This window comes from Triticum aestivum, chromosome 4A (genome assembly GCF_018294505.1).
Source record: "Triticum aestivum cultivar Chinese Spring chromosome 4A, IWGSC CS RefSeq v2.1, whole genome shotgun sequence".
NCBI lineage: Eukaryota > Viridiplantae > Streptophyta > Magnoliopsida > Poales > Poaceae > Triticum > Triticum aestivum.
In genome coordinates this window covers 25840350-25857563 of record NC_057803.1, presented here as the reverse complement: position 1 = coordinate 25857563, position 17214 = coordinate 25840350, and positions in this window count along the sequence as shown.

Genomic DNA, 17214 nt, shown 5'->3' with positions numbered 1-17214 from the left:
CATTCAGGATAGTTACACATGGACTAGGGGAAAAATGGTCTTTTCACTTCACACTTAAACCTTTTAGTGTCTAAAATGGACGAAAGTGTCAAATAAGAAACAAAATTTACTTTAGGGGTCAAATAGGGAACTTTTTTTATTTTGGATCAAATAGGGAAGAAAATTTTAAGAAGGGGCCAAATAAGGAATTCTCTCATAAAGGTGGCTGTGCGTTGCAACGGAAAAAAATTTATCTCGCATCGAGAATTAAGCTCCCTTGTGAGAGACCCATTCAAAGTTCCGCTATTCAAGTTCCGCTGTCCTTGGACTAATAATCAAACAAATAGGTAGAAGTTAATAATATAACATGATAGCTAATGTGATTGATCTCAAAGTTCTTCACATGTTACTATAGGATCGAAAGTATGTCTAAAGGGGGGTGATTAAACTACTTGACCAAATAAAAATCTAGCATTTTTCCTAATTTTAAGTCTCGACAGATTTTAGCAACTTAGCACTAGTCAAGCAACCAACCTACACATGCAAGTCTAAGGGTATAGCAGCGAAATGTGAAACATTGCACATGAAGATAAAGGCAGGAGTTTGAAGGGAGCAAACGCAATGTAGACACGGAGATTTTTGATGTGGTTTTGATAGGTGGTGCTATCGTACATCCACGTTGACGGAGACTTCAACCCACGAAGGATAACGGTTGCGCGAGTCCACGGAGGGCTCCACCAACGAAAAGATCCACGAAGAAGCAACCTTGTCTATCCCACCATGGCCATCACCCAGGAAGGACTTGCCTCACTAGGGTAGATCTTCACGAGGTATGCGATCTCCTTGCCCGTACAAACTCCTTGGTTCAACTCCACAATCTTGTCAGAGGCTCCCAAGTGACACCTAACCAATCTAGGAGACACCACTCTCCAAAAGGTAATATATGGTGTGTTGATGATGAACTCCTTGCTTTTGTGCTTCAAATGATAGTCTCCCCAACACTCAACTCTCTCTCACATGTTTGGATTTGGTGGAAAGAAGATTTGAGTGGAAAGCAACTTGAAGAAGGCTAGAGATCAAGATTCATATGGTTGGAATGGAATATCTTGGTCTCAACACATGAGTAGGTGGTTCTCTCTCAGAAAATATATGATGGAAGTGTAGGCATGTTCTGATGGCTCTCTCCTCGAATGAAGATTGGGTGGAGAGGTATTTATAGCCTCCACACAAAATCTAACCGTTACACACAAATCACCAAACTCGGTGAGACCGAATAATAAAACTCGGTCAGACCGATTTAGTTCAAAATGTGAACGTTAGGCTTTTCAATGGGACCGACATGTCAACTCGGTGGGACCGATTTCATTAGGGTTAGGGCATAACGTAATCTCGGTGAGACCGATTACACAAACATGGTGGGACCGATTTTGGTAATAAGCTAACCAGAGAGTTGGCCAGGCAAACTCGGTGGGATCGAATCGCTCATTTCGGTGAGACCGAAACGTTACGAAGGGGAAACGTCATTGCGTACTCGGTGGGACCGATCGCTCATCTCGGTTGGACCGAAACGTTACGAAGGGAAATAGAGAGTTTGCAATCCCATCTCGGTGAGACCGAGATCCCTATCGGTGAGACCGATATGATTAGGGTTTTTGGCAGTGGCTATGTCAAGTGAACTTGGTGGTGCCGGATAGATTGTTTCGGTGAGGCCGAATTTGACTTTTGGTTTGGGACATATGTGGATATGAGAAAGTAGTTGAGGGTTTTTGGAGCATATCACTAAGCATTTTGAGCAAGCAAGCCATTAAGCAACACCTCACCCTCTTTTAATAGTATTGGCTTTTCCTATTGACTCAATGTGATCTTGGACCACTAAAAAGTAAAAATGAAGAGTCTTGAGCTTTAGAGCTTGAGCCAATATTTTGTCCTTAGCATTTTGAGGGGTCCACATTTCTAATCCATGCCATGCCAATCATTGAGCTTTCCTGAAATATTTATCTTAAAATATAATTAGCTTAATGAGCTATATGTTGTTAGGAATTATGAAACCACCCAGGGATAGTTGCACTTTCAATCTCCCCCCTTTTGGTAATTGATGACAACATATAGATCAAACTTCGACAAATGATCATAAGATTGAAATACATCATCGCTTTGAGAAGTATGTGATAAGCAAGAGCTCCCCCTAAAATTGTGCATTGTTTAAAATTTGCTTTTGAATGCAAATGCACAATCGATTAGAATCATGGGTCACTCTTTCATATCACATACATCTTGGTGGAGCGCTCAAAATGATGGAAATTAAAAGCATACACTCCTCACCAAGCCAAGTGAATGATCACATAAGGATATACGAGATAATATCATCCAAGCAAACATTAAGGTAGCAAGTGATCATACACAAGATCAAACAAGTATCTCACACAGACATACTATCAACCAAGCACACAATAAAGTTCAACTAAAAAACAAGAGAGACAAAGAAGCAAATACACTCTCTCTCGAAGCCTATAATCTATACATTTCTCCCCCTTTGGCAACAAGTTACCAAAAAGTTTGAAAATGCATAGTGCTATGCGTCTCTTAGGCTTGGTCTTCGGGAGGTGGTGTAGAGAGAACTCCAAGGACGAAGGGATCTGTTGATGTAGTAGGAGCTAGTGGAGTGGGTGCTGGAGGTGGCACTGGAGCTGTAGCTGCTGGTGATGACGATGTAGCTCTAGCATCTGAAACTGGCACTGCAGCAGACCTCTGGCCACGTGGCACTCGCTGAAAAGCATCTGTAGTATCCTTCTCTCTCCTCTCTTCTGCTTCCTCCTGAAGCTGCCCGACTGCAGTCTGTATCTCAGTGACCTTTAGATCAAGATCATAAAACTTTGATTCAACAATCCTTTCCAGTCTCTCCTAATTCTGAGTCATGGTGGCCAAGCCCTTCTCAATCCTCAGTGTAGCTTGAATCAGATAGCCCAATTGATCTTGTTTTGACTTGAGGAACACCTGAGATGCTTCTTCTGCACTTGGCATCCTTGCAGCTTTCTCTGCCTTAGCCTTAGCTCTTTTCTCTTGTGCTTGGACTGATGAAGGTTCATTCTCATTCATTACGACTGTGTTATCTTCAAGTTCAGGGTGCAAGGGTAAATGCTCCTTGTCCAATAGGTAGGTGCATGTGCCCATCTTTGAGTTGATGATCTCCTGAATGTTTGGAGCATACCCACAAGATATTTTCTGATCTGCTGCTGTCCTCTTGATTGTCTCTACAATCAGACTCATGACCTTGAAATTTTGAGGTACATCAAAGATTTGCATCAAGTTGATGGAATATCCTCTAATCCTCGTGTGATCTACAGACTTGGGTGGCAAAGTGTGCTTGAGGATGGTGTTGATGGTAGGCAGACTAGACAACAAGTAGTGCACAGATCCAAGCTTGTGTGTCTCCAAAGCTTTATCAGGGATCTCTTTGTACATGTTTGGCATGGAGTTGTGGTCCTTTTTCCTCTTGGCATACACATCCAGATCATCATCATGTTCCTCTGGGGCATTGATCAACTTGGCCCATTCTTCAACAGTAGATTGGTACCTCGTACCTTCAGACATCCAGACTATCCTTCCATCTAGATAGAAATGAGCAGTGGCGTAAAATTGCATGATTATCTCATCATTCCATTTGGTGAGCTTCTGTCCAACAAACTCATCAACTCCACAAGCTTTGAAGCTTTCATGTACTCCTAGGAAGTAGTCTTCATTCTCATCAATGAATTCCCAGTCGACCCATTTCATGTCACACACAATTGGCTTCTTGTCAAGCAGAATTGTCTCATAGAAGTCTTGTTGCTCTTTGGTATGAAATCTATAATCAACTGCAGTCCTCCTCCTAACAGCATAGGGATCAGACTCTCTCCACAATCTCAGTCCTGCATCTTTACTGATGTGCATGTCCTCAGCGACTGGATGAGCATCATTGTGGTCTGGGATCTTGGGTTTCAACTTTCTCAACACATGGGATTCATCATCCTCTTCTTCAGCTTCAGGCACCGGGGCCTTGTTCTTCTCTTGGATGCAGAAGGCTTCTGAGCAGCAGCATCCTTGGGAGCAGTCTTGGGCTTTGATGTGGCAGCCCCTGACCTGATAGCATCTCCCATGAGCTTCTGAGACTTGGGAGCTGGAGCAGCATTCTCTTCCTGTTCATCTTCTTTTGGATCTCTCATGATGGAGGATCTACCAAGCACTCTGGCAGTGGTCTTCTTGACCCTCTCCTTTCTCTTCTTTCCCTCTCCAGCAGCCTCTCCAGTTGGCTTGGAGGTTTCAGCAGTTGAGGCTCTAGCCTTTAAGGTTGGCACCCTCTTGGCAGGGGTCTTCTTCTGCAAGCCAGGTTTTGAAGTTGCAGTTGTGCCATATTCTTTTTTTAGCACTTTCCTTTTGGAGCTGACATCTTCCTCAGTGGCCACATAGTCCTCATCTTCGGAATCTGAGGTCTTCTTCTTCCTTGACCGGGTGGCTGCCTTGGGCAAGTCACTGGGAGTGCTCCTGCTGCCCTCATCATAACTACTCGAGGGACTAGTGCCCTCACTCAATTGCACCTGTTCTTTAGACCTGTTTTGGCTGTCGCTCTGGTCAGACATCTTGGCAATCACACTGACAACAAACCCCGTGAATAGATATATATGAGGTAGAAAAGATAAGCATCACAAAGTGCAGAGTTTTTGCAAAACAGATGAGTTAAAAACTTAGTTTTAGTTCTTCAAAGAAAGCATTTCGGAGCTACCGATTTGATAAACTCGGTGATACCGAAGCAGATTTTGAAACCTAAACTAGTGAACTCGGTCAGACCGAGTCATAGTTCGGTGGCACCGAGACTGCTAGGGTTTCATAGAGAATCAAACTCGGTCATGTGCAATGGCCTAAGCCAAATCGGTGAGCCGATTTCTACAACTCGGTCGGTCTGAGATGAGTCCGGTGGAGACCTAACCCTAAATTTTCAAATCAAACCTAACCTAAAGGATGTTTTCTCTGGATAGATTGTTTTCATACGTGGTAAAGATCATGGCAAAAGCAATGTGCTACGAATCGGAGGTAAGGAAATAGCACAAAGAGTCGAACACATACCCTAGTTCGGTGGGAGTTTGCTACGGCGACAACGGCGGAGCAGAATTCCGTTGACGGCGACGAAAACCAGCGGCGGGAGGTCGCTGGCGGCGAGGAGACGATCCGGAGACCTGAGGGGGCAGAGCAGGACACACACGCGGGCTGAGGAGTTTGAAGAAATTTCCAAAATCTCACCCGTGGGTGTATATATCCCGACCCTATCAGTGTGACCGAGTGAAACAACTCGGTGGCACCGAGATGCAGAATCGCAAGAGGTTACTGCAACTCGGTGTGACCGAAAGGTTCAAATCGGTTGCACCGAGATGGAAAACCTAGATCAACTTAGTGACCTCGGTGTGACCGAAGTGGATGACTCGGTCATACCGAAATGCACAAAGAGGTTTTGGAAGTTTAAGTTTATGACAAATCGGGGACTCACACAGAGTGGTTTGAATATGACTTGATCAAACTTTGTGATGTAGCATGAATAGAGTTTGAGACGAGAAAAGCACAGATATCTAGAGGGGGTTCTTAGGCATTCTTGTCCATCCACTTGGCAAAAGAGAAAAACGCCAAACAATCAAAACAACAAGTGGATGTCCTCGAATGAGTAAAAATGCAACCAACATGCTCACACAATAAAATGGCAAATGAAATATGTGGCAAAGCATGCACAAACACTCTAGCATCTATCAAGCAATTGGCGATGACTAGGTCATCTATATATGAGTATACTGACTGAGGAGTCAAATGAGAACATTTGATCGTAGGTCATACTCATCGTTTAAGAACAAGTGGGGTTGCCACTTTTACATAAAGCATTGTTGTGCTCACACCTTTAGAGTTGCTTTAGCTCAATTGATTAGAGTAAAGCTCCCCCTAGATGTGATATCCCCCCTAAGAGGGATGAACTTACCTTGGGTTTTGTCGATGATGACTTCATGTAGGTGCTGAAGATGTAGATGCTCAATGTTGATGTAGATCATTCACAACAACCCATTGGAGTGAGTTGCACTTTCAATAGCTACATGGGTTAGTCCCACAAGGAACAAACAAGGATATCCATAGACATGGAGTGAAGTACACATGAGATGGTGTCCATGAAAGCATTAGGTTACCTTGTCCCTTGTCTTACCAACAAGAGGGTTTGTGACTCCTTGAACTAGTGCAATATGTGGAAGTTGTTTGCACATGTCCTTGCCAAAAGATGTGAGTGAAGTATGTTGGCGGAGTCACCCTCAAGAACTCTCTAGTTCTTCTCCTTCTGGATCCACACCATCTTGATGGGAATCCTTGGAGTTGTAGTCGTACTTGATATAGTCTTGGGAATCCACTTGACCAAAGCCTTGGGAGCTTCTTCAAATGCATCAATCTCCTCTTGAAGCTTGTCCTTGCCTTTTTGCTTGTGGTCTTGTGGTGGAAGATCATCTTGAGCTTGTGTCCCTTGGAAAGAAGTAGGATCATACTTCTCTTGTTGATGAACAAACTTCGTCTTGGCATTGAACTTCCGTTCAAAACCAATACCTTGATTCTTCTGGTGCCTTCCTTGCTTACGTACAATTTCGTCAAATTGCTTACTTCCAGCAAGGCTCTTGTAAACACCTTTCTCTATAATTCCCTTCAATAATCTATTTTCTTGCTCAAGTGTAACTTGGCTAAGAGAATCATTAGTGGAATCAAGAGAACTACTAGAAGCAACAATATTGGATTTAACATGATTGTTGTTACTACTAGAAGAAGAATCTTTCTTACTCTTGTTGCTAGATTTAAATTGTGGCATGTAAGTAGACAAGAGTAACGCTTGGCAATGTAAGAAGAACTTTTCTTGCGAAGATCATCATTGATTGCCTTTAAGAACTCATGCTCTTGCTCAAGGTTGAGCTTTTCGAAACGTAACTTCTCATGAGTCTTTAAAAGTTCTCGATGATCTTCCAAGATAGTTTCATGAGCTAACTTAAGAGTGTTTAGTTCTTTAGTTAGACGCTCAATCTCCTTCTTATCATCGTCATTCGTTTTATCTTGATTAGCATGATTAATAGCAAGTTCATCATAGTTTTCATCACTAGAGTTGTCAACAAGTAAATCATCATCACCTAGCAAATCTTCTTCATCACTATTTAAATCAACATACTCGGGGTGTGATACCTTTGGGCCTTTAGCCATGAAGCATCTTCCAATTCCTTCATTTGGTGAGTCAAATATGTCGTAGGAGTTGGTTGACACAAGTGCTAGACCGGCAACACCTTCATCTTGAGTATATTCGGAGTCGGAGTGATAACTTCTCTCAGAGTGATCATCGGAGTCGGAGCCGGATATCCATTCACCAACATGAGCTTGATGTCTTCGTTTTGTGTAGCTCCTCGATGATTTGTCCTTCCTTTCTGAATCCTTGCTTCTTTGTGTTGTTATTCATTCATAACAGTCATCTCTACTCCTTCTCTCTCTTGGTGGTGATTCTCCTCTTCTACTTTTCCTTTTGGATGAATCTTCTCTTCTTTTATAGGGAGCCGTACACTCATTGGAGTAGTGTCCAGGTCTTCCACAATTGTAGCAATTACTATGGGGGTTGGGTGCGACATATGCCAATGGATGGCTTATCATGGTGGGAGCGAGTAGAACGTCGTCGGTGCCTGGAAGCGGGATGAGGCGTAGACACGTACGCCGGCGAACTTTACCTAGGTCCGGGGCTCTCCTAGGAGATAACACTCCTAGTCCTGCTCTGCGGGGTCTCCGCATGATCACTAAGGCGCAAGTGAGTATAATGGTGCTCATCGAGCTGTATGATCGAGGTGGGAGAAGGCAAGGCTAGCTCTCTCCTTCCTCTAGGTATGAGTCTAATTCTAACGGGGTGGGAACCCTTTGCATGGGTGCCCTGGGGGGGGGTTATATAGGCCTACCCCCAGGGGTACAATGGTAATCCAGCCGGGCGTAGGACCCGGCTGTCAGTCTCTCTGGTCGTCGGCTTCTCTGCCGACTGCTGGGGCCCGCCGCCTGGTGGGCCCCGCCGGCGGGTCTGGTACGGAGCCGATGGGCCGCCTCCGCCGCTCGCGGGTCCTGTCGACTATGGATTACTGTAGCCGTGTTGCTAATGACGCGTGCTCGGTCGGGGACGCATGGCTACAATCCCGTCACCCGGTGGGAGATCACTGTAGCCACTTCACATTTCATCTAGTTAATGGCGCGTGGGCCCCCGAGGAAGGATCGGGCCGGCTGCTGGGAGCCGGCCTCCCTCGGGTCCGACTAGTGTGGCTCTCGCCGTCTTCCGGGCTTTCGCTGACCGGTAGGGCCTGCCGTCCTTGGGCCATACCGATAGGTGATCATGGGGGCAGGGCTTGCCTGTCAGGAGTGACATCAAGGGCGAAGTGGCAACAGTGTCGCGTCGGGCGGAGATCTCCGTGGGTACGAGGCACTGTGGCCACGCCCGGCCCTGGATTCGGGGGGATGGGCTGCACTATTGCCTCACCCCGTCCTGTCTTATTTAATGGGGGTGCAGACTTGGAGGGCACCGTGGGCAGACTGCTAGGAGCCGGCCTCTCTGGAGGCTGCCTGCCAGGAGTCGGCCCATCTTGAAGCCACCTTCTGGCAGTCGGCCATTCAGCCAGCCGGCCACCGAAAGGTGGCGCTTCATCTTGACGTCTTGAGGGGCGCAACCGGCCCGATGTCTTGAAAGGTCCTAGGACCCTGGTTAGGCTACCCGTGGCCCATTACTCCGACAGTAGTCCCCGAAGCTGGTGAGGCGCGCGGTTGATGTGCTGAGGAGCCTCAACAGTTTCCTCTTCCGGGTGCTTTGAAGGAAACCTCGTCCGACTCCCGGGAGGCCGGTTGGCAGGAGTCGGATACGTCTAGTGGGATCTTCCTGGAATTTCAAACGCGCCAGCGGGAACCAGGTGGCGTGCTGGCTAAGCCTCTCGATCAGCCGCCTGTCGTGGGCACGCCACGTGGTGCCAGTCGGCCGGGCCAGCCCGTGAGCCCACGCGCGCGATGGGACGCCTCAGCCCACCACCACCGGGCCTCGGCACGCGAGTGGATCCGTTGCGGCCGAGGTGGGCGGTTTCGCTCGCCCGTGGAGTTACTGCGCGCAGTAATTCTGTGCGATAAAGGTGGGAGCGCGAGGTCGTGGGCACAGTTAATCCTACGATCCCACTCCTGCCCCCTCGGCTTCATAGCCCGTAGGCTATAAGTAGGGGAGGAGGAAGAGCGGCGAAGCACGCGCGCCCCTCCACCCCGTCATTCCCTCCTTCTTCTTCCTTTTGCCGCAGCCCCCCCCCCCCCGAGCTACGCCGGAGTGCTGCTGCAGTTCGTCTCCATTGAGCCAGCTCGCCCGAGCCTCCTTTCTCTGCCCCACTTTCAGCTTCCTCGCCGCGCCTTCCTTCGTCGAGCTCTCCATGGTGCGTGAGCGAGGAGGAGACTGGGATGGATCCAATGTCAATGAGGACCACATAACCTTCCTCCGCGAGACACGACGTCTTCCCGGCGCGGGCCTTGTGAAGGCACGCGTGCCACCGGAGGGGGAGATCTCGTCGGCACCGAAAGAAGGCGAGCGGGTCGTCTTCCGCTTGCACTTCATTCGTGGCTTCGCCCTGCCAGCGAGCGATTTCCTCCACTTGTTTCTTGAGTTCTAGCACCTCCAGCCCCATCACATCACACCAAACACCGTGATGCTCCTGGCTGCCTTCGTCACGCTGTGCGAAGGCTACCTCGGCATCCTCCCCACCATCGAGCTGTGGGGAGCCTTCTTCTAAACCAAACTGGGCACCTCCGTCTGGGAGGTGGCTGCCCAGTGCGGTGCCTTTGTTGCAGTTCACCGACCGTCGCCGCAAAACGCCTTCCCCATCATCAAGCTGCCGCAATCGGTCAAGATGTGGCAGCAATCATACTTCTACGTGGAGAACGTAGACCCAACGGCCTATTGGAAATATGCCCTAGAGGCAATAATAAAATTGTTATTATTATATTTACTTGTTCATGATAATTGTCTATTGTTCATGCTATAATTGTGTTATCTGGAAATCGTAATACATGTGTGAATATATAGACCACAACATGTCCCTAGTGAGCCTCTAGTTGACTAGCTCGTTGATCAACAAATAGTCATAGTTTCCTGACTATGGACATTAGATGTCATTGATAACGGGATCACATCATTAGAAGAATGATGTGATGGACAAGACCCAATCTTAAGCATAGCACAAGATCGTGTAGTTCGTCTGCTAGAGATTTTCTAATGTCAAGTATCTTTTCCTTAGACCATGAGATTATGCAACCTCCGGATACTGTAGGAATACTTTGGGTGTGCCAAACATCACAACGTAACTGGGTGACTATAAAGGTGCACTACGGGTATCTCCGAAAGTGTCTATTGGGTTGGCACGAATCGAGACTGGGATTTGTCACTCCGCATGACGGAGAGGTATCTCTGGGACCACTCGGTAAAACATCATCGTAATGAGCTCAATGTGACTAAGGGTTGGTCACGGGATGATGTGTTATGGAACAAGTAAAGTGACTTGCCGGTAACGAGATTGAACGAGATATTGGAATACCGACGATCGAATCTCGGGCAAGTAACGTACCGATTGACAAAGGGAATTGAATACGGGATTGATTGAATCCTCGACTTCGTGGTTCATCCGATGAGATCATCGTGGAATATGTGGGAGCCAACATGGGTATCCAGATCCCGCTGTTGGTTATTGGCCGGAGAGTTGTCTCGGTCATGTCTGCATGGTTCCCGAACCCGTAGGGTCTACACACTTAAGGTCCAGTGATGCTAGAGTTGTAGAGATATTAGTATGCGGTAACCCGAAAGTTGTTCGGAGTCCCGGATGAGATCCGGACGTCACGAGGAGTTCCAGAATGGTCCGGAGGTAAAGATTTATATATAGGAAGTCCAGTTTTGGCCACCGGGAAAGTTTCGGGGGTCACCAGTATTGTACCGGGACCATCGAAAGGGTCCCAAGGGTCCACCGGGTGGGGCCACCTATCCCGGAGGGCCTCATGGGATGAAGTGGGAAGGGAACCAGCCCCTGGTGGGCTGGTGCACCCTCCCTTGGGCCTTCCTTGCGCCTAGGGTTGGAAACCCTAAGGGGGTGGGGGCGCCTCCACCTGCCTTGGGGGCCAAGCCACCCCTAGGCCGCTGCCCCCTCCCCTTAGATGGGATCTATAGGGGCCGGCACCCCCAGGCCCCCTATATATAGTGGAGGGGAGGGAGGGCAGCCGCACCCAAGTCCCTGGCGCCTCCCTCCCTCCCGTGACACCTCCTCCTCCCCGCTTGCGCTTGGCGAAGCCCTGCCGGGATCCCGCTACTTCCACCACCACGCCGGCGTGCTGCTGGATCTCCATCAACCTCTCCTTCCCTTGCTGGATCAAGAAGGAGGAGACGTCTCTCCCAACCGTACGTGTGTTGAACACGGAGGTGCCGTCCGTTCGGCGCTCGGTCATCGGTGATTTGGATCACGACGAGTACGACTCCATCAACCCCGTTCTCTTGAACGCTTCCGCTCACGATCTACAAGGGTATGTAGATGCACTCCCCTCTCCCTCATTGCTAGATGACTCCATAGATTGATCTTGGTGATGCGTAGAAAATTTTAAAATTCTGCTACGTTCTCCAACAGTGGCATCATGAGCTAGGTCTATGCGTAGTTTCTATGCACGAGTAGAACACAAGTTGTTGTGGGCATTGATTTTGTCAATTTACTTGCCGTTACTAGTCTTATCTTGATTCGGCGGCATCGTGGGATGAAGCAGCCCGGACCGACCTTACACGTACGCTTACGTGAGACTGGTTCCACTGACTGACATGCACTAGTTGCATATGGTGGCTAGCGGGTGTCTGTCTCTCCCACTTTAGTCGGATCGGATTCGATGAAAAGGGTCCTTATGAAGGGTAAATAGAAATTGGCATATCACATTGTGGTTTTGGCGTTGGTAAGAAATGTTCTTTCTAGAAACCTATAGCAGCCACGTAAAAACTTGCAACAACAATTAGAGGACATCTAACTTGTTTTTGCAGCATGTGCCATGTGATGTGATATGGCCAAAAGGATTTGATGAATGATATATGTGATGTATGAGATTGATCATGTTCTTGTAATAGAAATCACGACTTGCATGTTGATGAGTATGACAACCGGCAGGAGCCATAGGAGTTGTCTTAATTTATTTATGACCTACGTGTCAACATAAACGTCATGTAATTACTTTACTTTATCGCTAACCGTTAGCCATAGTAGTAGAAGTAATGTTTGATGAGACAACTTCATGAAGACACGATGATGGAGATCATGATGATGGAGATCATGGTGTCATGCCGGTGACGAGATGTTCATGGCGCCCCGAAGATGGAGATCAAAAGGAGCAAAATGATATTGGCCATATCATGTCACTATTTGATTGCATGTGATGTTTATCATGTTTTACATCTTATTTGCTTAGAACGACGGTAGCATAAATAAGATGATCCTTCGCAATAATTTCAAGAAAGCGTTCCCTGTAACTGTGCACCGTTGCTAAGGTCCTTTGTTCCGAAGCACCACATGATGATTGGGTGTGATAGGTTCTAACGTTTGCATACAACGGGTGTAAGCCAGATTTACACACGCAGTACACTTAGGTTGACTTGACGAGCCTAGCATGTACAGACATGGCCTCGGAACACGGAAGACCGAAAGGTCGAACATGAGTCATATAGAAGATACGATCAACATGAAAATGTTCACCGATGATGACTAGTCCGTCTCACGTGATGATCGGACACGGCCTAGTTGACTCGGATCATGTATCACTTAGATGACTAGAGGGATGTCTATCTGAGTGGGAGTTCATTAATAATTTGATTAGATGAACTTATTTATCATGAACATAGTCTAAAATCTTTGCAATATGTCTTGTAGATCAAGTGGCCCACGCTAATGTTGCCCTCAACTTCAACGCGTTCCTAGAGAAAACCAAGTTGCAAGATGATGGCAGCAACTACACGGACTGGGTCCGTAACCTGAGGATTATACTCATAGCTGCCAGGAAAGCATATGTCCTTGATGCATCGCTAGGTGAAGCACCTATTTTCCCTGCAGAACAAGACGTTATGAACGCTTGACAAACACGTAGTGATGATTACTCCCTGGTTCAGTGTGGCATGCTTTACAGCTTAGAACCGGGGCTCCAAAAGCGTTTTGAGCAACACGGAGCATATGAGATGTTCCAAGAGCTAAAAATGGTTTTCCAAGCTCACGCCCGGGTTGAGAGATATGAAGTCTCCGACAAGTTGTATAGTTGTAAGATGGAGGAGAATAGTTCTGTCAGCGAGCACATACTCAAAATGTCTGGGCTGCATAACCGCTTGTCTCAGCTGGGAGTTAATCTCCCAGATGATGCGGTCGTTGACAGAATCCTTCAGTCGCTCCCACCTAGCTACAAGAGCTTTGTGATGAACTTCAATATGCAGGGGATGGAAAAGACCATTCCCGAGGTATATTCAATGTTGAAATCATCGGAGGTGGAAGTCAAAAAGGAACATCAAGTGTTGATGGTGAATAAAACCACTAAGTTCAAGAAAGGCAAGGGTAAAAAGAACTTCAAGAAGGATGGCAAGGGAGTTGCCGCGCCCGGTAAGCAAGCTGCCGGGAAGAAGCCAAAGAATGGACCCAAGCCTGAGACTGAGTGTTTTTATTGCGAGGGAAACGGTCACTGGAAGCGGAACTGCCCCAAGTACTTAGCGGAAAAGAAGGCTGGCAATACCAAAGGTATATGTGATATACATGTTATTGATGTGTACCTTACCAGCGCTCGTAGTAGCTCCTGGGTATTTGATACCGGTGCAGTTGCTCATATTTGTAACTCAAAACAGGAACCGCGGAATAAACAGAGACTGGCGAAGGATGAGGTGATGATGCGCGCCGGGAATGGTTCCAAGGTCGATGTGATCGCCGTCGGCACGCTACCTCTGCATTTACCTACGGGATTAGTTTTAAACCTCAATAATTGTTATTTAGTACCAGCTTTGAGCATGAACATTGTATCTGGATCTCGTTTAATGCGAGATGGCTACTCATTTAAATGTGAGAATAATGGTTGTTCTATTTATATCTCACTAGTAGAAAAAGGGTCAAACGTGAAGCACATTAGTGCCGGTTTGTAAAAAAACCGGCACTAATGTGATCAATAGTGCCGGTTCGAATGGCTATGCATTAGTGCCGGTTCGTAATGAACCTTTAGTACTGGTTCGTGCCACAAACCGGTACTAAAGGGGTGGTGGCAGGCTGGCGTCAGGCCAGGGCCCCACGAGCACCTTTAGTGACGGTTTGTGACACAAACCGGTACTAAAGGTCTAACCTATAGTACCGGTTTGTGTCACCAACCGGCACTACAGAGTCTTAACCTATAGTCCCGGTTGAAGACACAAACCGGCACTATAGGGCAATTTTCAAACTCTACCCCCCCGTGTATCGCCATTTTAGTTTTGAAAAAATCAAAAGAAAATGATAAAAACTTCAAAAAATAAAATCCTTCAAGAGGTAGTTATATTACTACATCTACACGTTAGGAAAATTTGAAAACTTAAATTTGGACATGTTTTGCAAAAAGTGTAGGGAAAATGTAAAACGGCTATAACTTTTGCATACGATGTCGGAAAAAAACGTATAATATATCAAAAAATTCAGCACGAAAATCCGCATCCGATGGAGATCGCCTATGGCCTGTTTGCAATTTTTTAGAATCCTCAAATTCCAAAAGGAAAGAAAGATATGGTCAAATTTAAGTTTTTTAAGTTTTTTTGTTAAATCTAGTCAAACTACTAATTCAAGAAGTATTAATGTTACTACATAATTATTCAAGAATATTAGTGTTACTAAATAATTATTTCAATTTTTTGAATTTTGGTCAAATCTGGTCAAACTATGGTCAAACTATGGTCAAACTGTGGTCAAACTATGGTCAAACTTATTCAAGAAATATTAGTATTACTAAATAATTACTGTTTTTTAGAATAATAGTTTCAAACTCAAACAGTGAAATGTGTGACCTAATGCTCAAGCTAAACTCCTGAGGGTTAATAGGATTGACATCTTACTATTGTCTGGAAAACAACAAGTGCAGACTTGGAAACGAAGGAGAATGGAACCCAAAAGTTAAGCGTGCTTGGGCTGGAGTAGTGAGAGGGATGGGTGACCGGTCGGGAAGATAGATGATTTGGAATGAGTGATCCACACTTGAGCAGTTAAGAGAGGTGATTAGAGACTAAATCACCAAATAATTCAGAAAAATTAAAAATCGAAAAAAAATCAATTTTTTTTTCCAAAATTTTCAAAAAAAATTCAAAAAAAACCTTTAGTACCGGTTGGTAACACCAACCGGTACTAAAGGTCCCCCATACCAGGGCATGAGCTCATGCCACGTGATGGCACTTTAGCGCCGGTTCGTGCCGAACCGGTACTAAAAGGGGGGGGGGCTTTAATGCCCACCAATTAGTGCCGGTTATGGAACCGGCACTAAAGGCCCTTACGAACCGGTTTTAAAGCTCCGTTTTCTACTAGTGGAGAGACATGTTTTATGGTCATGCCCCGCTGGTCAATGGTTTATTCTTATTTAATCTCGAACGTGATGTTACACACATTCATAGTGTGAATGCCAAAAGATGTAAGGTTGATAATGATAGTCCCACATACTTGTGGCACTGCCGCCATGGTCACATTGGTGTCAAACGCATGAAGAAACTCCATGCAGATGGACTTTTGGAGTCACTTGATTATGAATCATTTGACACGTGCGAACCATGCCTCATGGGTAAAATGACCAAGACTCCGTTCTCCGGAACAATGGAGCGAGCAACCAACTTATTGGAAATCATACATACTGATGTGTGCGGTCCAATGAGTGGTGAGGCTCGCGGTGGCTATCGTTATGTCCTCACCCTCACTGATGACTTAAGTAGATATGGGTATGTCTACTTAATGAAACACAAGTCTGAAACCTTTGAAAAGTTCAAGGAATTTCAGAGTAAGGTTGAGAATCAACGTGACAGGAAAATCAAGTTTTTACGATCAGATCGTGGGGGGAATATTTGAGTCACGAATTTGGCACGCACTTAAGGAAATGTGGAATAGTTTCACAACTCACGCCGCCTGGAACAACACAGTGTAATGGTGTGTCCGAACATCGTAATCGCACCCTATTGGATATGGTACGATCTATGATGTCTCTTACCGATCTACCGCTATCATTTTGGGGTTATGCTATAGAGACTGCCACATGTACTTTAAATAGGGCTCCGTCGAAATCCACTGAGACGACACCATATGAATTGTGGTTTGGCAAGAAACCAAAGCCGTCGTTTCTGAAAGTTTGGGGATGTGATGCTTATGTCAAGAAACTTCAACCTGAAAAGCTCAAACCCAAATCGGAAAAATGTGTCTTCATAGGATACCCTAAAGAAACTATTGGGTATACCTTCTATGTTAGATCCAAAGGCAAGACCTTTGTTGCCAAGAATGGATCCTTTCTAGAGAAAGAGTTTCTCTCGAAAGAAGTAAGTGGGAGGAAAGTAGAACTTGATGAAGTATTGCCTCTTGAACCGGAGAGTGGCATAGCTCAATAAATTGTTCCTGAGGTGTCTGCACCGACTAGGGAGGAAGTTAATGATGATGATCATGAAACTTCAGATCAAGTTGCTACTGAACTTCGAAGGTCCACAAGGACACGTTCCGCACCATAGTGGTACGACAACCCTGTCCTGGAAATCATGTTGTTAGACAATGGTGAACCTTCGAACTATGAAGAAGCGATGGCGGGCCTAGATTCCGACAAATGGCTAGAAGCCATGAAATCCGAGATAGGATCCATGTATGAAAATGAAGTATGGACTTTGACTGACTTGCCCGATGATCGGCGAGCCATAGAAAATAAATGGATCTTTAAGAAGAAGACAGACGCGGATGGTAATGTGACCATATATAAGGCTCGTCTTGTCGCTAAGGGTTATTGACAAGTTCAAGGGGTTGACTACGATGAGACTTTCTCACCTGTAGCGAAGCTGAAGTCCGTCCGAATCATGTTAGCAATTGTCGCATTCTATGATTATGAGATATGGCAAATGGACGTCAAAACGACATTCCTTAATGTTTCCTTAAGGAAGAATTGTATATGATGCAGCCGCAA